We start from the raw sequence: 18214 nt of genomic DNA on the forward strand, positions 1-18214 counted from the left end.
GAAGACCATGTGAAGAATCAGGTAGGGGACAGCCATCTGTCAGCCAGGAGAGAGGCCTCGGAAGACACCAACACTCATGACACACCTTGATCCTCCAGAATTGCGAGGAAACAAATTTCTGTTAAGACACACAGTTTGTGTTACTTTGTCATGGCAGCTTAGTAAAGTCAAAGAGTGCCCTTAAATTCTTCTGCTTGTTGAGTCATGATTTATTTTATTATCTTATGAAAATGTTATTTTTTCTTTTTGGAGGAGTAACTTGATTGTAGTGATGATACCACAGGTGTATGCATATGCCCACACTTGTTAAGATGGGTACATTTAAATGTGTATTTGATTTTGCATTTGATATTATATATTTTATATATAATATAAATATTATATATATATATATGGACAGTCATGTATCTTCTTGTATCCTTAGGGATATAGATAATATAATATAAATATATATTATAATAATATGGTTATATAAATATATTATATTTATATTATTATATTATTTTATTATAATAATATATATTTATATTGTTATATTAAACATAAATATAATATAAATATAAAATATAATATAAAATATATTTTACCTCAATAAAACTAAAATCATCATTTTTTCAGTTTTAAATATAATGAACATTCATTTTCAAACTTAAATACAGAATATACAAAAGGAGAAAAAGCAGATTATTCAAACTCAATTTCATTTTCCTGTTTTTGACTTCTTTACATTTTTCTTTATATTCCTTTAAAAATAAAAATTTAGGGCTAGGTTGTGCCTCAGAGGCAGAGGGCTTGTCTAGCATGCGTGAGGCATTGGGTTCGATCCTCAGCACCATATAAAAATAAAATAAAGATATTGTATCCACTTATAACTAAAAAATATATTAAAAATTGTAAATAAATAATAAATAAATAAAAATTTAACATTTGAGAAAATTTACTGTTCTGCAGCATTTAACTTTAAGTAGGCAATGAACACCGCCCTGACATCTATAGTATTTAAATTAAGCTTTGTCTCCCTTTCTCAACAAGCATTATTTTGTAAATTATCCATTTCATGGACAATTTTGATTGCCATCACTCTCAACCAGTGGCGTCTCTTTCTACATAATGGACAAAATTGAAGACATCTGATAGGCTTTCACACTTTCTTCACTCTCCAGATCCTTAATTCACCTGCAACCTACAGTCTGATCTTTTTGCCTCTGATAAAGAAATGGTTCTTAACCCACACTGAACATTAACATCATCTGGAGAGCTTTCAAAAAGCACGAGGCCCAGAACCTCTGCAGGACAGTCATGTATCCTTAGGGATAGAGACAAGCATAAGTTGTTTTAAAAATCTTCCTGAGTAGTTCTGATGTACATTCAAGTATAAATGGAATAAAATAAATAAATAAACTCTTCCTCTTTCCTTTACCTTCTCTTTCTTGCTCTTCCATTTCTAAACAATTCAGTCCTAAAAACATTTTTGGTAGAGAAAGACAGATGTCTATGGTGGGAGAATAGAGGACTCAATGTGGCCCAGAGCAAGAAATCAGAACCGGTAGGTGTCCATGCAAAGCAGTAGTCTGGCTTGGGAATCAGAGCTAGAGTCAGGTGAAGAGGGCGTCCATACACCAGGGCCTGGTGTGGGGGTGTTAGAGCTTAAGCAGAATAAGGAAGTGTCATTCTAAATGAAGACAGTCTGTTATGGTTTAGATGTGAGGTTGTTCCCCAAAAGCTCACATGTAAGACAATGCAAGAAGGTTCAGAGAAGAAATGATTGGGTTATAAAAGACTTAACCCAATAAGTGAATTAATCACCTTCTAGGATTAATTGAGTGGTAACTGAAGGCAGGTGGCATGTGGCTGGAGGGGGTAGGGCATTGAGGGCATGGCTTTGGGGTAGATATTTTGTATCTGGAGAGTGGAATCTCTGCTTTCTGATCATTATGTGAGCTGCTTCCCTCTGCCACACTCTTCTGCCATGATGTCCTGCCTCACCTTGAGCCCCAAGGAATGGAGTATGCTCTCTATGGATTGAGACCTCTTAAACCATGAGCTCCCAAATAAACTTTTCCTCCCCTGCAGTTGTTCTGGTTGGGTCTTTTAGTCACAGCAGCCAAATAGCTGACTAAAACAGAATCAAAGTAAGAGCTGCATTGGATAAAGCTAAGCAGGGGAGGAAGACTTTATTGAAGACTAGTACAATAGAGGGAAGAGAGATTGAATTCTGCAGAAACAAAGGAAGGGAGTTTTAAAAAATACTATTGTTGCCGGGAGCATGCCTGTAATCCCAGCAGCTTGGGAGGCTGAGGCAGGAGGATCGAAGGTTCAAAGCCAACCTCAGCAAAAGTGAGGTGTTAAGCAACTCAGACCCTGTCTCTAAATAAAATACAAAATAGGGCTGAGGATGTGGCTCAGTGGTTGAGTGCCCCTGAGTTCAATCCCTGGTACTCCCACCAAATACTGTTGTTTTACTTTTTAGAATTTATTTTTAAATTGGCAAAAAATGTATATACTTATCATTTTAAAGCACTGAGGTGAGCTAGTGAAAAGTACTGAGGATGTTGAGGGAGCGATTATGGTTTAGATATTAAGTATCCCTCAAAAGTTCATGTAAGACAAAACGGCGGACAACTCACTCAGACTGCGTAAATAGATCTCGTGGAAGGAGGGCCCTGTAAGCCACATTGCTGTTTTATGCATATTTCTTTGATCATCAGCCACATTGCCAGGTTCCAGAAGCAGGACCTAAAGCTCCCATACCACATAGCTGCTGTGGCCTTAGGTATTGGTCTGTAGCAGGTGCTGTGGTTTGGAGGTTGAATATCCTCAGAGGCCCAGGTGATAAAGGCTTGGTCCTCAGGGTGGCACTATTGGGAGGTGACAGAACCTTCATGAAGAGGGATACTGTGGGAGGTACTTAGGCCATTGGTGGCATGACTTTGAAGTGGATTGTGGGACACCAAACCCCTTCCTCTGTCTCTCTTGCTCCTGGCCATACGGGGAGTAGTTTTCTCTACTATGAGCTCCCTGCTATTGCCATCTGGCACCCCCACCAGAGGCCTAAAAGCAATGAGTCTGCTCGTGATCATGAACTGAAATCTCTAAAGTTATGAGTCAAAATAAACCATTTTTCTTTATTAAAAAAAAAGGGAGGAGGCAGGGGATTAGCAAGGATGGTGATGTGATGGACATCATTATCCAAAGAACATGTATAAAGACATGAATTGGGTGTCAACCTACTTTATAGACAGAGATATGAAAAACTGTGGAATATATGTGTAATAAGAATCGTAGTGCAAAAAAAGGTACATGTATAAAGACATGAATTGGCATGAACATACTTTATATATAAAGGTATGAAAAATTGTGCTCTATATGTATAATAAGAATTGTAATGCATTCTGCTGTCTTGTATTTTAAAAACAAAATCAATTAAATTAAAAAAGAAAAAAAGTTCATTTAAGACAATGCAAGAATGTTCAGAGGTGAGATGATTAGATTACGAGATGGGTAACAATATCAGTGGATTAATTCACTGATATTAATTAACTGTAGGCATGTAGGGTGTGGCTGGAGGAAGTAGGTCACTGGGGGTATGTCTCAGGGTTTATATTTTGTCCCTAATGAACAGAGCTCTCTCTCTCTCCTCTGCTTCCTGGTTGCCATGTCCTGAGCCATGTCCTCTGCCACATCCTTCTGCCATGATGGCCTGCTTCACCTTGGGCCAACCATGAACTGAACCTCTGAAATATTGAGAGATTTAATATAATAAACTTATATTACAGTAAGATGTTCTTGTCAGATATATTGATCACAGTGATGCAAAAGCTGACTAGTATAGGGGGTAGATGTGTTGAGCACATTGGGTTACTCCTGATTCTTAAGCATTTTTCTCTGTAAATAGGCCATCTGTCTGGGTTGCTTGGCACTCATCACATTTTGATTCCACCTCCCACAGAGCCTGGGACATAGAGATAGATATTACCTTCCATGATGTTTACATTTCCACGACATAGTTTCCTGGCTTTTAAGAAAAACATTCCCTAGGCTGTAAAATTGGCAACAGGTTGAGAGAAGATTTACATGCATTGTAATAGGGCAGAGAATGAATTTACAATTAAAAATTCTAAAATGAATGCTTTAAGAAAAGGGAGAGCTTTTGTTAGGGGCCTATCATCAGGAAAAAGCATGTCCACAGTTTAGTCAATCTAAGGGGATTGTCAAAGTCATCTTGGTTGGGTCAGTGCCAGGTCTGGATAGGGAGGTACCCATGCTGGGCAAGGGGTGGCATCATTGGGACAGGAGACTGATCACACAGGGGGAAATGAGCAAATAAGGAGATGTAGAAAGGGAATGAGAGCCAGAGTTCTTATTGTTGGAGAATGGGTAGCAATTATAAAAAGAGAGTAATCTGTGATGTGGAATTGCAATTGAAGATATATATGTGAACTCATGGTTTTCAGTATACATAGAAAGCAATGTAGACATAAATGTATTATCAAGGATGGAGAGGAGAGGAGTGACACTTTAATAGCAATAAACACGACTAGCACCCAGATTGTGGCTTCTACGTACCATTTTTATTTATAAAAAAGCTTTGGGAAGATAGCTGAGTCCAGGGATCGAACAAAAAGAGTATGACAACAATTTCTTATGGCAGAAAGCAAAGAAGTTCTCAAAGAGAGATGGGAGCATGTGAAAAGTTCTTAAAAACTAACTTGATGGGCTCATGCTAACCAAATTTAGGACAATTTGAGCATCTAAATAAACTGTAGTAGTAATAGATTAAGACCTATTGAATGAATTACAAAACCACAATTCTGTACAGATAAAGTTAAATAATAAATGGAAAGTTTGGTTAGAAATAGAATATATGCACCATCTCAAATTATATACCCATGAAATACTTATTAACAATGAAGCGGGGAAAGAAAAAGCATTATGGTCTTGCATAGTCAGTATGCCCCTCTCAGTGGTATTTTCAAGTCATTAGAACAAACATCATCAACAATGACACAAATGTGAATCACATGCCACCTGATGAAATGCAATGGATACTGTATTACTTTTATGATATTCCTTCCATGATTCATTTCTTGAATTTCGAGATCTGCAAATATACAGATGTAAATTGAGGGACAGTAAAAACAAAACGAAACAAAACCCTGCAATTTAAAAAGTGCTATGGTCCGAGGCTGGGGCTGGGGCTCAGTGGTAGAGCGCTCGCCTAGCATGTACGAAATGCTGGGTTTGATCCTCAGCACCACATAAAAAAATAAATAAAATAAAGGTATTTGTGTCCAACTACAACTAAAAAAAAAGTGCTATAGTCATAAAGGTCAAATGTTCCCTTTGATATGAAATAAGAGGGGGGAGGGAAGAATAGAAGGCAAAAGAGGATGAAGGGAAGGGTAAGGATAGCAATAGGAAAGACAATGGAATGAATCAGACACAATTCTCCTATGTTCTTAATGAATACACCACCAGTGAAACTCCACATCATGCACCACCATAAAAATGGGAAATTATTCTCTATGTGTGTATAATATGTTAAAATACACTCTACTGTCATGTATATCGAAAAAGAACAAATAAAAAAAGTGTCATGGTCATAAATAACATGGAAAGATTGAGGAGTTGATTCAGAGTGGAAGACACTAAATGCAACACGTGATTCCAAAGCATAACTTTTTTTGCTATACAAGAATATATGGAAACAACTGTCAAAATCTGAATTCAGGATTCAATAAAAATCATCAATAACATCAGAATTAATATCTAATTTGACACCTAAATCTAATTTAACATCTAATCTGCCATTTAAGGTTAACATCTGAGTTAATATCAATGTAAACTTTCTGATTTGATAACTGTGTTGTGGTTACTTTTCCTTGATTGTGGTTAGAATTTTCTTGTTTGTTGAATATACACTAAAGTATTAGAGGGTAATAGGTCATCTTTCTCAAATTGTTCATTAAACAATTTTGCCCTTGTATTTCCTACTATCCTGTAAGTTTGTAATAAGTGGGTTACAGGTTTGTGATTATATTTTAAACAATGAAAACATACAATAAACATATGGATAAAACACTTCTCCAATAACTTTCTGAAGTCCATTTCCTTCTTTATTCTGGACACTTTACTTCAACAGTTTCTCTTTTTTGATCATACTCCTCAGTTTCCTGCTTTAAATGGCATCTTTCCCATCAGTATAAAAACATGTTTAGAATCCCTAGACTTTCTTTGGAGATTTTACCAACTGAAATCTATTTGGAAACAATAGAATGCTTAATTTTTTCCTATCAGAATTAGATTGTATGTATCCATGCACTCAGCATTGTGTCCTAGATTTACTCATATTGATGTGAATAACTAGTTAATTTTTTCATTGTGGCTTAATATTCCATTGTACAAATATGCTTCTGTTGATGAGTGTTTGGGTAGCATATTGCAGTTCCAAGCATTCTTGTGCCTGTCTTCTGATGCACAAGAGAGAGAGAGAGAGTTACTTTACAGAATACACCTGGAAGGAAACTGCCAGGTGGTAGAATATGCATATGATCACATTACTAAAATAATAATGCTAAAGCGTTTTCTAAAGCTGTCAGACCAGTTTACAATCCTAATAGTAATGCATTAAAAGTTATGACTCTGCATTTATGGACACATTGATGGACACACAATCTGGACACTTTTGTTTACAAGACTTGGAGCTTTTCTGCTTATTCAGATCAAGTAAGACTTTAGTAAGCTTCTTATTTCACTTCTAGGAACACGATAACCAATTAGGCATTTGTGGTAGGTGTGCATGAGTCAGACTATTTTTTTTTATGTGACTGCTTAAATTTTACTTCCAAAAAAGAATTTAATATGGCCTTTTACAGTAATCAAGATTCCCTATCTCAACAGACTGAGGTAAACATTATTTTAACTAGGAAAAAAAAAACACTTGAAGAAATGACAGTAAATTAAACCTGTCAGTTATTGCTTTGATAAAACAATGTTTTGCAAGAATTGTATGTTTCTTCTCAGCAGGATAGAACAAAGTTTTTTCTGTAAAGATCATTCATATGTTGATAACTGTTGCTAGTTTATAAAATATTTAATGTAACTATAAAACTTAATTCGTGGTTTTTTCACTATAACTTATTCACGATTTTTTAAAAAACTCATATCCCTTTTACTAATTACACATCAAAAAATAGAGAACACACAGCTTTATGGCTTACTTAAAATGCAAGTGGGAAAACAGACATCTCTGTCATGCCAGTAACAAGTCCTGACTTTTTTATAAAGAAAGTATTATTAATTTTTTTAAAAAAGAGTTCCAAGAAATTGAATAGGATTCCCAGCAATGATTATTTCTAAAATGTACACGCTAGGAAATATACTCATAAAAACGCTTAAAACCAAAGGCTCCTTCCTGCTTGCTCCTTCTCCTTTCTTCCATTCTCAGAGGGGCCTCCCAGGTCGCCAGCCTCCCCCAGCTCCGTGCTCAGGCCACCCCTCCGGCCCTAGGACCTGGCGCCTCAGGCCCAGGCCCAGCTCTTTTTTCTTAAAAAAAAAAAAAAATTCAGTTGATTTGTCACATCAAGAAAGTTCAGCAAATTATGTCAGCTGCGGCTTTAGTCTCCCTCAGAGTCACTGTCCCTCCTTATGGGGACCGAGCACTGAGGATAGCAGCGTGTCTTCAATGGGCTTCCTGGGTTTTTCCTCCAGGTCTGTCTTGACTGCTCCAGACTCGGACAGTTTCCACTCCAGCTCATCTCTCCTCAGCTTCATGCCACCAAACACCTGAGGACCAATGAACTGAGCCTTGATGTCACCTTCCAGGTAAATAAACACTGTGGGCAGGTTCCTATCAGAATAGTTGGGTATGCAGGTGGTTGAAATGGCTTTGACAAATTTGACATCAGGAAACTTCCTGGCAAGTCCACTCAGGTGTTGGTTTATCAGGGCACAGAGAGGAATCCCTTGTTTGTAAAAGTGCAAGACTACCCACAAGCCCTCCCTGGCTTTTGTAACTTCTTGAACAGAATCCTTGCCTGAGATCTCTAAAACTTCTCCAAATTTGTTCTTCAGCTGGGTCGCTTTCCACTCAGCCAGTCTTTGTTGCCTGTACACCTCAATGGCCCGCTCATCCTCCTTGTTGAATTCATCTTCATTCTCCTCCAGCTCCTCCAGAGTCATGTCTTCGTATGTTTTCACCACTGACTGTTGGAGGATTCGCGCGCTTCCTAGTCCAATCCTTTCAGGCTTTCCTTCGAGGGCAGGATGCCCTTTTTGCGTAAGATGCCATTCCATTCAGCGTCTGCTTTGGGGTCCTGCATCTTGTCTCTGAATGCCCAGGCCAGCCAGCCCCGCCACGCCCTAGCTCTCTTCCGCCCACACTATTCTGATTGCTGCTTTGAATCTGCTCTCTATTCTGATAATCATGCCCATCTTGCCCTTGGTGGTTGAATGAATCCATTTGGCTCCTGTCACCATGGGATTCAATTGCTCCAATTTCATTTACGTTTTCCAATTCAGTTCCTGCAGTTCCTGTTGCCAGGTCTGCCCCAGAGAGAAGAGTGATCACAGAGTCCTTCAACAATGACAGGGTTCCCTTCACAAATTGTTGCTCAGGGTATTGGTGGAAGGCCCTCTTAGTGTGAATAAGTCAAACCCAAGCTAATATTCAGATCTCCCTTAGACTCTGAATCCTGTCCTGAATGTTTTAACAAGGCTCTTATAGTGGGCCACCTTTGGTTCCAAGTTTCAGCTGACCAAAAAGCAAAACAAAACAAAGTAAAAAGAAAGAAACATGATACAATAACAGAAAACTATTAGGCCTTTCCTAATTTCCTGAATTACCACCTTAAATGTAGTATCTCTGCTTAGTGAACCTGTCACCAGGACTGGGGTCCTGGAGACATCCCCCAAAAGGGAGATAGATCTCAACTCAGGTGGCGAGGTCCTGAACATTTTTGCAGAAAGGAATGTAAGGATTGGTCCAAGGGAGGCAAGGACTGATTTTGTGAAGAGAAAGCAAGAAGTGCATACACAGAGACACGGTGGAGTGCAGGATTTGGAGAGGCATGTGCTGGCTTCACCTTAGCAAGGCATGTTTATATGTGTAAAATCTTCAGCAGAGAGACATGATCAAAGAGGGTATTTTTAGTTCTCTCCCTTATGTTGGTGACTTGACATGTTAACTGTTATCTACTAGGTGTTGTATTTTTTTTAGATCTTTTTTGTTGTATTTTTTGAAGACTTCTTTGTTTTTGATGAAAATCTTTACCAATTTTCTCATGTGGGGATCTCATCATCCTGGCTTATGGATCTAAACAGTGCTACATGTGTAACATTGAGGGTTTTTAAAAAAATATTTTTGAATTGTAGTTGAACACAATACCTTTATTTTATTTATTTATTTTTATGTGGTGCTGAGGATTGAACCCAGGGCTCCACATGTGCGAGGTGAGTGCTCTACCACTGAGCCACACCCCCAGCCTCACATTGAGGGTTTTATCAAGAAATTGACACATGGATGAAGTAATCAGATCCTAAAAGTATCAATCACAGAAAAATATATTTGTCGAGCCAAAGAATTCTCAGACATGTTTTCTTTAGGTCCAGTTCAGAAGAGAGGTTATTTATGGAACTGTGGACAAGGTCTGGCAATTGATTTAATAGGGCTGTTTGTGATCAAAGCATGTGGAAACCTGGACTTTAAGTCTGGTAAATCATGGCCACTCTTGTTTGGCCCCAAATGTCTCCTTTCTAACTACCATTTTGTCTTCTATCCTACCTCATTTTCTCCAAATGAGACTTTGATCCCTTATTCTTAAGGGAAGATGAAGGTTGAATATACGTCTTCTGAAATGTCTTCCAGCTGACAAGGGGCGGGCAATGGCCCTACCCAGCTAGAGACCAGAAGTCTCAACCTGACTGATCTAACCCTGGGATTGCCAGGTTCTGTTGTCTGATGACTCAACTTTTGATGTTCTGGAAAAGAAGGCACAGGCATTGGAGGCATTAGTCCATGCAGCTTTGCACAGCAATAATATGAAACAGCAAACCAATATCCCAATACCTAATATAAGAGGTAGGAAGAAAAGGATTTTCCTCCACCAGGGGGCTCCAGAAAGCAAGGAGCATGGTAAATCATCAAAGCTCTGGCAGGATCAGACAGCACTGGTCTGTGAGCACACACCAGGAAGGCAATAAAGCAGCACTGCCAGAGTTACCAGGAGCACACACGTCACACACTACTTCCATAGGGGCACAGGTTTCACCTCCTGCCACTGTTAAGATGTCAAGAGCCATTCTAATTTGTAGAATGGCCTTTCTTATCCTTATTACCTCAGAATTTAATTATGAAATACCTTGGATAGTTATCATGTAAAGCTTTTTGTGTATATTCATTAAGAGATTCAGTATGCCATATAAAATCCTCTTAATCTTACTTATGGGACAAAGATGGAGGCCAGATGATCCTATCAATGGAAAACAGAAAGCATCTGCCTATTTTTGCAAAACAGGAAGATTGACTGGCTCATCTAAAGCCTTCATACTGTGCCTAAGAATATCCTAGTGTATATTTTCCCAACCAACTGGGTGGCAAGCAGGGCCACAAATTAGTACCACAAAGCTTTCAGGAGTTATCTGGGGCTGGCCTTCTTATTCCTGACCTCCATGTTTGATCTGTTGTAAACCAATCCATTTCTTTTAGGAGTATGGTAATATAGTTTTCTAAAGGTATTCAACCCAAATTTTGAGTTGTGTTTCCCTAATGAGCCAATGAATAGTGGTTTTTGTTCTCGGCAGACAGAAGCCATTTGATTAAGTTTTCCTACAGTAGGAGCAAGCCAGATATAACCACTTCATATCTAAAAGAAACCTTCTAAATTGTTATGCTTGTTTTCTCTAATTTATGTATAACAGGAAATTCAGCTAATTCAGGCTTCACATACATCCACATCTGAGCTTCTGTCTCTGAGAAAAATTTCCCATGACTTTTTAGGTGAAAAGTTTGTATTTTTAGTCATTTAGATACATTAGCTTCTATGGGAATGGATAAAATGGAGGACTCTGCCCATTGTTCTTTTATGAGTATTTGAAGTCTAACCTAATTATTATAAAGGAGATACCCACCAAGGTAACCCTGAAGAACTACAGGATAGATTACAGGCCACAAATCCAGCAATTATCCTTGTTAATTTCTTTAGCACAGTTTTGGACCCAGTCAAGGAAGGAGTTTGACTCTTCACTGGAAAAGGGAATAAAACAAATTAGCAGCATATATAATGACTTTATGTATACATTATCTTATTGAAGTTCCTGGGGATGTACATATTAAATTGAGTATCTGAGTAATACAAACAGTAAAAAACCTGAGTAATACAAGGGACCTAAGCAAATTCCTATATATGGCATAAGTTGAGATAGATAAAGAGTTCCTCCCCAAACAACGAGGACAGAAATTCCTAGTGTTGGAGGTAATAGTAATCCTGTAATAGTATACATAAGGATTTAGCTTAGATACAATTGAGTATTAGTAGGATAAGCACTTAAAAATTAGAGAATAAGACTGGGGTTGTGATTCAGTGGTAGAGTGCTTGCCTAGCATGTGCGAGGCCCTGGGTTTGATCCTCAGCACCACATACAAATAAATAAGTAAAATAAAAGTATTGTGTCCAACTACAACTAAAAAATAAATATATATAAAAATAGGAGGATAGTTCCCAAAAGAAAACCCACAAATGAAAAAATCAAAAGAGCTAAGCAGGGTGCTATTTGTCTAGTATATAAAATTATACCTAAAGAGAAAACAAGAAAAAAATATAAACAGAGTATTAATGTCAGGTAAGACTCATAACCTCAAAAAGGGTTAGCTCTTTGTTGCTGCTGTTGTTTTTTTTTCTAGAGAAAGATCTTTAAGTCTTCCAAAGGCTCATAGGAGTAAGAAACAGGGTCTTTGATTGGTTCCAGGTTCTAGGAAGACTCAGGATGAAATAAGGCTCCCCTGGACACATGAATCTTATAAGTATGTCCTTGTCTTTTATCTGCCACAAGTGTGCTTAAAATAACTTGATAAAGACCTTTTCATCTTGGAAGACTGATCTGAGGGACAGTCCCTCTTCCAGGTCTTAAGGAAGACATGGTCCCCAGTTTTTCCTTTATGATATAGATTACAGTATCAGGAGCCAGAACAATTTGGTTACCATATTATGTTAAGGAATTTTGTAGATGGCCTAAGTTAACTACATATTTAATATTATTTAAAATATCTTATAATCTCTTAGTGTATCTGCAGTGAAGACCTGCCATACAGTATTTCACAAAGGCTTAGTTAGAGAAAAGTCTTAGGAGCAATTTTAATTCTTAACAAAGCAACAGGTAACAGATTTAAGCAAAGCTCTCAAGTTTCTTGGCACAATTTTGCTTGGGTTGTTTTAATGTGTAGATTAGCCCTTTCAGCTGTTCCTGATGACTGAGAATGGTGGGAGGTAAGAAGATAATAAATTATACCTTCAGCTCATAAGACCACCTGTGTTACCTGGGAGACAAAAGAAAGTCCACTATCACTTTGAGGTGATGAAAGATGTTCACACCTAGGAATGATTTGCTTTAACAAAGCCTTAACATTTGAGACTTTTCTAGTTCTGGAGGGATATGCTTTTATCTGCCCATTAAAAGTGTCAGCAAAACTAAGAGATTTATATATGACTTGAGTCCAGCTGCCAGTTTTCTCCAGGGAATGTGACTCATTGTTGTATTGAGGTAAGTCAAGGTGGTGGCTCTGTGTCCCTCCACCCCACCCCACCCTAGGTTATTATGAAGACAGAGGGGCAAGCTTTTGTGATTTTTTTTCAAACAGTAGACTCCAGGCCCCTTTCCCTGAAGGCATAGATGACTAAAATAGTTAGTACACTTCTCCCCAAATGACAGTCATGGATACGTTTAATAGATTTCCACTGATCAGCTTGGGGCAGTAAAACTTTGTAGTTTCCCTCCTGCACTCAACCAGCCAATTTCTGTTGATTTATGTCCTCATTGACTTGCCTGTTCTTCCTCAATTTTGGGGAAAAAATGGACTCAATTTGGGATCGGGGGCATCAGGGCCATTTCTAAAGCATCTTGGAGTGCTACATGTCTAGCACTTTGATCTGCCAATTAATTTCTCTAAATTATAGGAGAACTGCCCTTTTGATGTCACCTGCAAGGTATCACAGCCCCCTGAGCAGGCAGCCAGACTGCTTCTAGGAGAAAGAACATTTCAGGCCCACATTTGATTGGGGAGTTTTTCCCTGTTAAAAGTCCCCTTTCTTTCCATATAGTAGCAGGGGCATGGATACTAACAAAGCATATCTTGAGTCTATTTATATGTTAACTTGGTTATCTTTTCCCAGTTATAAAGCTTGGGTAAAGGGTATTACTTCAGTCTTCTGCACGGAGGTATTTGGAGGGAGTGGCTTTGCTTCAGGTACTTCCTGGAGGCTGACTACTCCATAATCTGCTTTTCAGGTTCCTTCTTTTTTCTAGCTGCTTCCATCATAAGCCATTTTTTACATCAGGGTTAGTTCGAGGCTGTCCTTAAAGAACAGGTCTTCTAGAATAAACCTGTTTTGTAGTTTCTACACAGGAATGAAGCAAATTTCTTTCTCCCTCTGGGATCAAGAACAAAGTTGCTAATTCAGTTTGACAGAAATTGACAGTGATTTCTGGCAATTCCGGCAAGAGGCCTTGATATTCAGATCTTTGTCCTCCAGTTAACCATTGATGTCTTTTAATTTTGAGGACACTTCGAATCTAGGAGGGGCTAGGACCTCCAATGAATGTCCTAAAGTTAGTTCAGTAGCTTCCTCAACCAGAAGGGCTATGGCAGCTATAGCTCCCAGGCATCTAGGCCATCTGCATAATATAGAATTTGTTCAGAAAAGTAAGCCACAGGTCATGGAAGATCATCGGAGTTTTTAAGTGAGGACCCCAGAGCCATACTTTGTCTTTTAGCTACATATAAGGTGAATGGCTTGTCTAAATCTGGAATTCCCATGGCTGGGACAAATAATAGTAAGTTCTTAAGTTTTAGAAAAATCTCTTGTTTTCTATCCAACCCAAGGGCCCCTGTGTAGCTTCATAGAGTGGTTTGGCTATGAGCCCCAAACAGGGGATCCAGATGGCAAAACCATCCATTTTGGGCATCCATGACATCCATCCATTGCAAAACCCAGCCATCACTCGAAAATGTCTCTTGGTCTAGTAAGTCCTCTTTTCTCTCAGGGAAGAGAGTTCCTTCCATTGGGGTAAAAACATGGCTTAAATATTTTACCTTTTGTTGGAGAATCTGAGTTCTTGGTGAAAACACTCAGTACCTTGTGGCTTCTAGAAAACCAAAAACTTTAATAGAATTATTATGGATTCTAGCTTTGAGGGGCTGCAGATAAGGAGATCATACACATATTAGAGTAAAGCTCCATTTCCCAGAGTTAGCTATCTTAACTCGTTAGCCAAAGCATTTTAAGTAAGAGAGAGCTGTCTCTACATCCCTCGGTAGCAGGGTCCGAGTGCACTGGATAGTTTTTATAGTGTCAGGATCAGTCCATTTAAAGACAAACACATACTGTGAATCAGGATGCAAAAGAAAGCATCCATAAGGTCACAAAGAGTGAACCGTGTGGATCCACTGGTATTTGAGTCAGGATAGTATAGAGATATTAGGATGGAGTGAAATTACAGCTTCATTAATGATCTGTGAATTTTGGACGAACCAATATTCTCCAGTAGGCTTCAAAACTGGGAAAATAGGGGTATTACAGAGTGACTAACCATGTTGAAGAAATTTAGAATTCAGAGGGTGGAGGTCCTGATGTGCCTCTGGCTTAACAGGATATTGTCCTTTGTGGGGATGAACTTTGGGGTCTTAAAGAAATAGAGACAGGTTGAATACTGATTGCCTTTCCTGGTATTTCAACATCGCAGACCTAAGGGTTTCCTTGAACTAAAACCTTTCCAGTTATATTTTCGAGTTTCTTTGATATTATTAATGCTTCTAAAAAGGTTATCTTGGCAACACATGAAGAGTCGCCCCTAAAGAGGTCAAAACACATCTCTTTCCAACCCAGGAGTGGGACATTCTAGGAGTATCAGGAAGGCCTGAATAAAAATTAATTCTCCCAATCTATATACATTATGGATTTTATAATTCTTTTGGCCCTAATTGTTCCATCAACACCAGTAATAGTATAGTTTTATTAGAAAGGGGCCCTAGAGGTTTAATCAAGGTAGATAAAATAACCCAAGTCCAAGAGAGAGTTAATAATCGTACCTGCTATGTCAAGAGTTACCTCCTGGAATGTTATTTGTAGCTGACCAAAAGGTCCTAGTGGAAGGCTTTGGGCATCTTCAGTTCTCATGGGCATCCTTCCCTGAAGCTAACGACTCTTCCTTCCTTCCAAGATGGGATGTTCTCTCCAGCAGTGATTTCCCTTTTTGTGGAGGGCCAACACCCTGATTACTTAGGACCTTTATATCAGTACTCTTCCCCAATACACTGCCTTTCCATAATGTGGAACTGGTAGACCTGTTATAACCAGCTTTTTTTTTTTTTTTTTGGTTAAAAGAAACCCCAGGTATCTCCTGAAGGTGCAGGTGTTTTATTTACCTGGGCAGGAGGTCCCTTCCTGAGCCAAAGCTTGTTCTCTGGCTCTCAATCTCCTCCCCTGGACCCTGTATATTTCCTTGAAGTTTGTCTTTATTGTTGAAAACTCCAGAGGCCAAATCTAAGAGCCAATTCATGGGACTTTGTGGCTCCATGATTTGTTTTTGTAGTTTCTTTCTAATGTCTGGAGCCAACTGGCTGAAAAGGTAGGTACCTGGTAAAACCTGTCCTTCACAAGCATTTGGAACAATATTAGTGTACTTCCTCAATATCTCAGTGAATCTGCTTAAGAACAAGGCAGGATTTTCATCTAACCTGTGTTATTTCCCTGATCTTATCATAATTTATAGGCAGTTTTGCTGGTAGGACATCTTATTTCCTCCAACAAGTAATCATGTAATTTTGTTTTTGTAAGTCTTCGCTTCCTACTTGATTTCAATTCAGGTTTGGACTTGGGATTAGTTTGATCCCTAGTGTGGACTTTGTTTCTATTGGCTGTGCTACTGCCCAAATGTGACTCTTCAGGAGTGCAACAGGCAGAAAGGAAAACATGGAGATGGGTCCAGGTTAAATTATAAGTAATAGTCAAACCCTTAAATTCATCAATAAACTTACTGGGGTCTTCAGAAAATCATTCTGACCTTTGCTATTTTGTGCTATATCAGACATGGAAAAAGGGACACAGATGCCTCTTGCCAGCACTCTGAGAAAATGCCTATTTCCAGGTTGATCAGGGTGATATGAAATCCCCCTTTGAATTATTCTAGCCATGCTGGGTTTCTCTGGAAGAGGAGGATATAAGGGCTGGTATGTAGGAAGTGAGGGATTTAAGAAGGGCTGCAAGAGAAGATTCTATGGAATTCAGCTCCCCCAGACAGAATGTTCTTATTATAAGGCCTACGTGGGGGACTTAACAATACATCCTCTATAGGATCCTCCTCACCAGAAAATTTTAGGGGCACATGAACATAAAACAAAGATCACAGTCCTCTCTCAATTTTGGATCTTGAAAAAGAGAAATGAAAGCTGTTTGTTAAGGGATTTCAGTCAATTTTCCTTCATGCCTACAAAATATATACAACTGATGGATAGTATTAAAATATAAAGTCCCATTTGGGGGCCATATTTTTCCATTTTATATCAAGAAAGTTTATGTTGAGGCCAAGCCCCATTACAGAGAAAAAAAATCACTTTTTTTCCCTTAAGTCTTCTGCCTTAAAGAGATTCCAGTTGTTTAATGTATGACCAAAGGGTGAATTTACAGGTTTAGATTTTCAGTTACCCATAGCTGAATGAGACACTTGTGAACCCGCTGGTATAGATCTAAAGGAAAAGAAAAGTAAATAAAGACATGAAAGGTTAAGACTCCAGGGTTCTCCAACACTACTAAGTTCCTGTCCCCATGAGGCCCTGTTAGCCTCTCTGCTGTTGCCATCCACCAACCAGCAGGTTCCCCACCTCAGTCAGCAACTTTTCTCCAGGTGTGCACAGAGAGGTCCTTCCAGCACATGGGGAAGTTTCATCTCCTTACCTGAAGTACGCAGAAGAAGCTGTGTCTCCTTATAGTAGTTATGAAAAGCAAAGTTAGGCAAACACAGTGGTCAAGTTTTTAGATTTTTATGGAAAGTAAACTCTCAAAATCTAATCTCACCCACGTGGGCTTTTGAACTAATTTCTTTAAGAATAGAAATGACACAAACTTCTTGTAAAGATTTTTTTCAGAGGATGTGGGAATGTTTTAGAACTGGATCTCAGTTCAGACAGGAAAAAAATAAAGAGTAAATTTTACCAGGACAGAAGTGCAGTATCCTGTCCAACAGCAAGGGAATCCCCTGGAGTCCCTGCCCTCTATTTGTGGGGATAGTGAACAGACATGCCTTAAAAGGTATGCCTTAAAAGTGCCATTGTGATCCCAGAGAAGGGGCAGTGACTTGGTCAATTAAATGATGCCAATAAGGAGGATATCATCTCCAGAAATCCTCAGACTCCAGGCAAACAGGGTGTTTCCCTTCAGGGCTATATTCTATAAGGAATGTCAAAGAAGCGACTTAAAATCTTGGTGGCTCCACACCCCAGGTGCTGTTCGAAAAGAAAACGAAAGTACAGTGGAGGATCTGGCTGGGTGCTCAAAGTGAAAAGAGGAGAAGGAGCCTCCCTTGAGAAAGTAAGATTTATCGGCAGTGGCTTAGAGGGAGGGTGAAACATGAGCTCCCACCGAGAGCAGAAGGAAGGGAGAGAAGGAAAAGGTGGCAGATTAGAGACAAAGTCTTCCGTATTATATGAGAAAGAACGTAAAAGAAAATGAGCCAGAGGAACAGCCATTGTGTGAGTGTTTTCAATCCAAACTGTGCTGCTTTATGGAGTCAGCTGTTTTGACTTACTAGATCAGAACCGGTTCCCTCAACATGGGTCATGGGAATGTTATCATGTCTGGGGAGACAAAGAAAATTGTTAGGGTGTTGGTGGATCAGGTCCTTCATTGATGTCCCACAGACAGGCTCCTTAGTCCCATCTCCCAGGAGCAGCTTAGGTTGTCCTGAAGGGTTTTCTATGAGGTGGCCTCAATCCCTGGGGCATTCC

At 39.0% G+C, this 18214-nt stretch overlaps 1 pseudogene; it reads right to left on the reverse strand.

Annotated features, from left to right (window-relative positions):
- Window positions 1–7632: 7632 nt before the first annotated feature.
- On the reverse strand, window positions 7633–8295 carry LOC114078834 (phosducin-like protein 3 pseudogene; annotated as a pseudogene).
- Between the last annotated feature and the right edge of the window lie 9919 nt (window positions 8296–18214).

The sequence above is a fragment of the Marmota flaviventris genome, chromosome 1 (genome assembly GCF_047511675.1).
Source record: "Marmota flaviventris isolate mMarFla1 chromosome 1, mMarFla1.hap1, whole genome shotgun sequence".
Taxonomy (NCBI): Eukaryota; Metazoa; Chordata; class Mammalia; order Rodentia; family Sciuridae; genus Marmota; species Marmota flaviventris.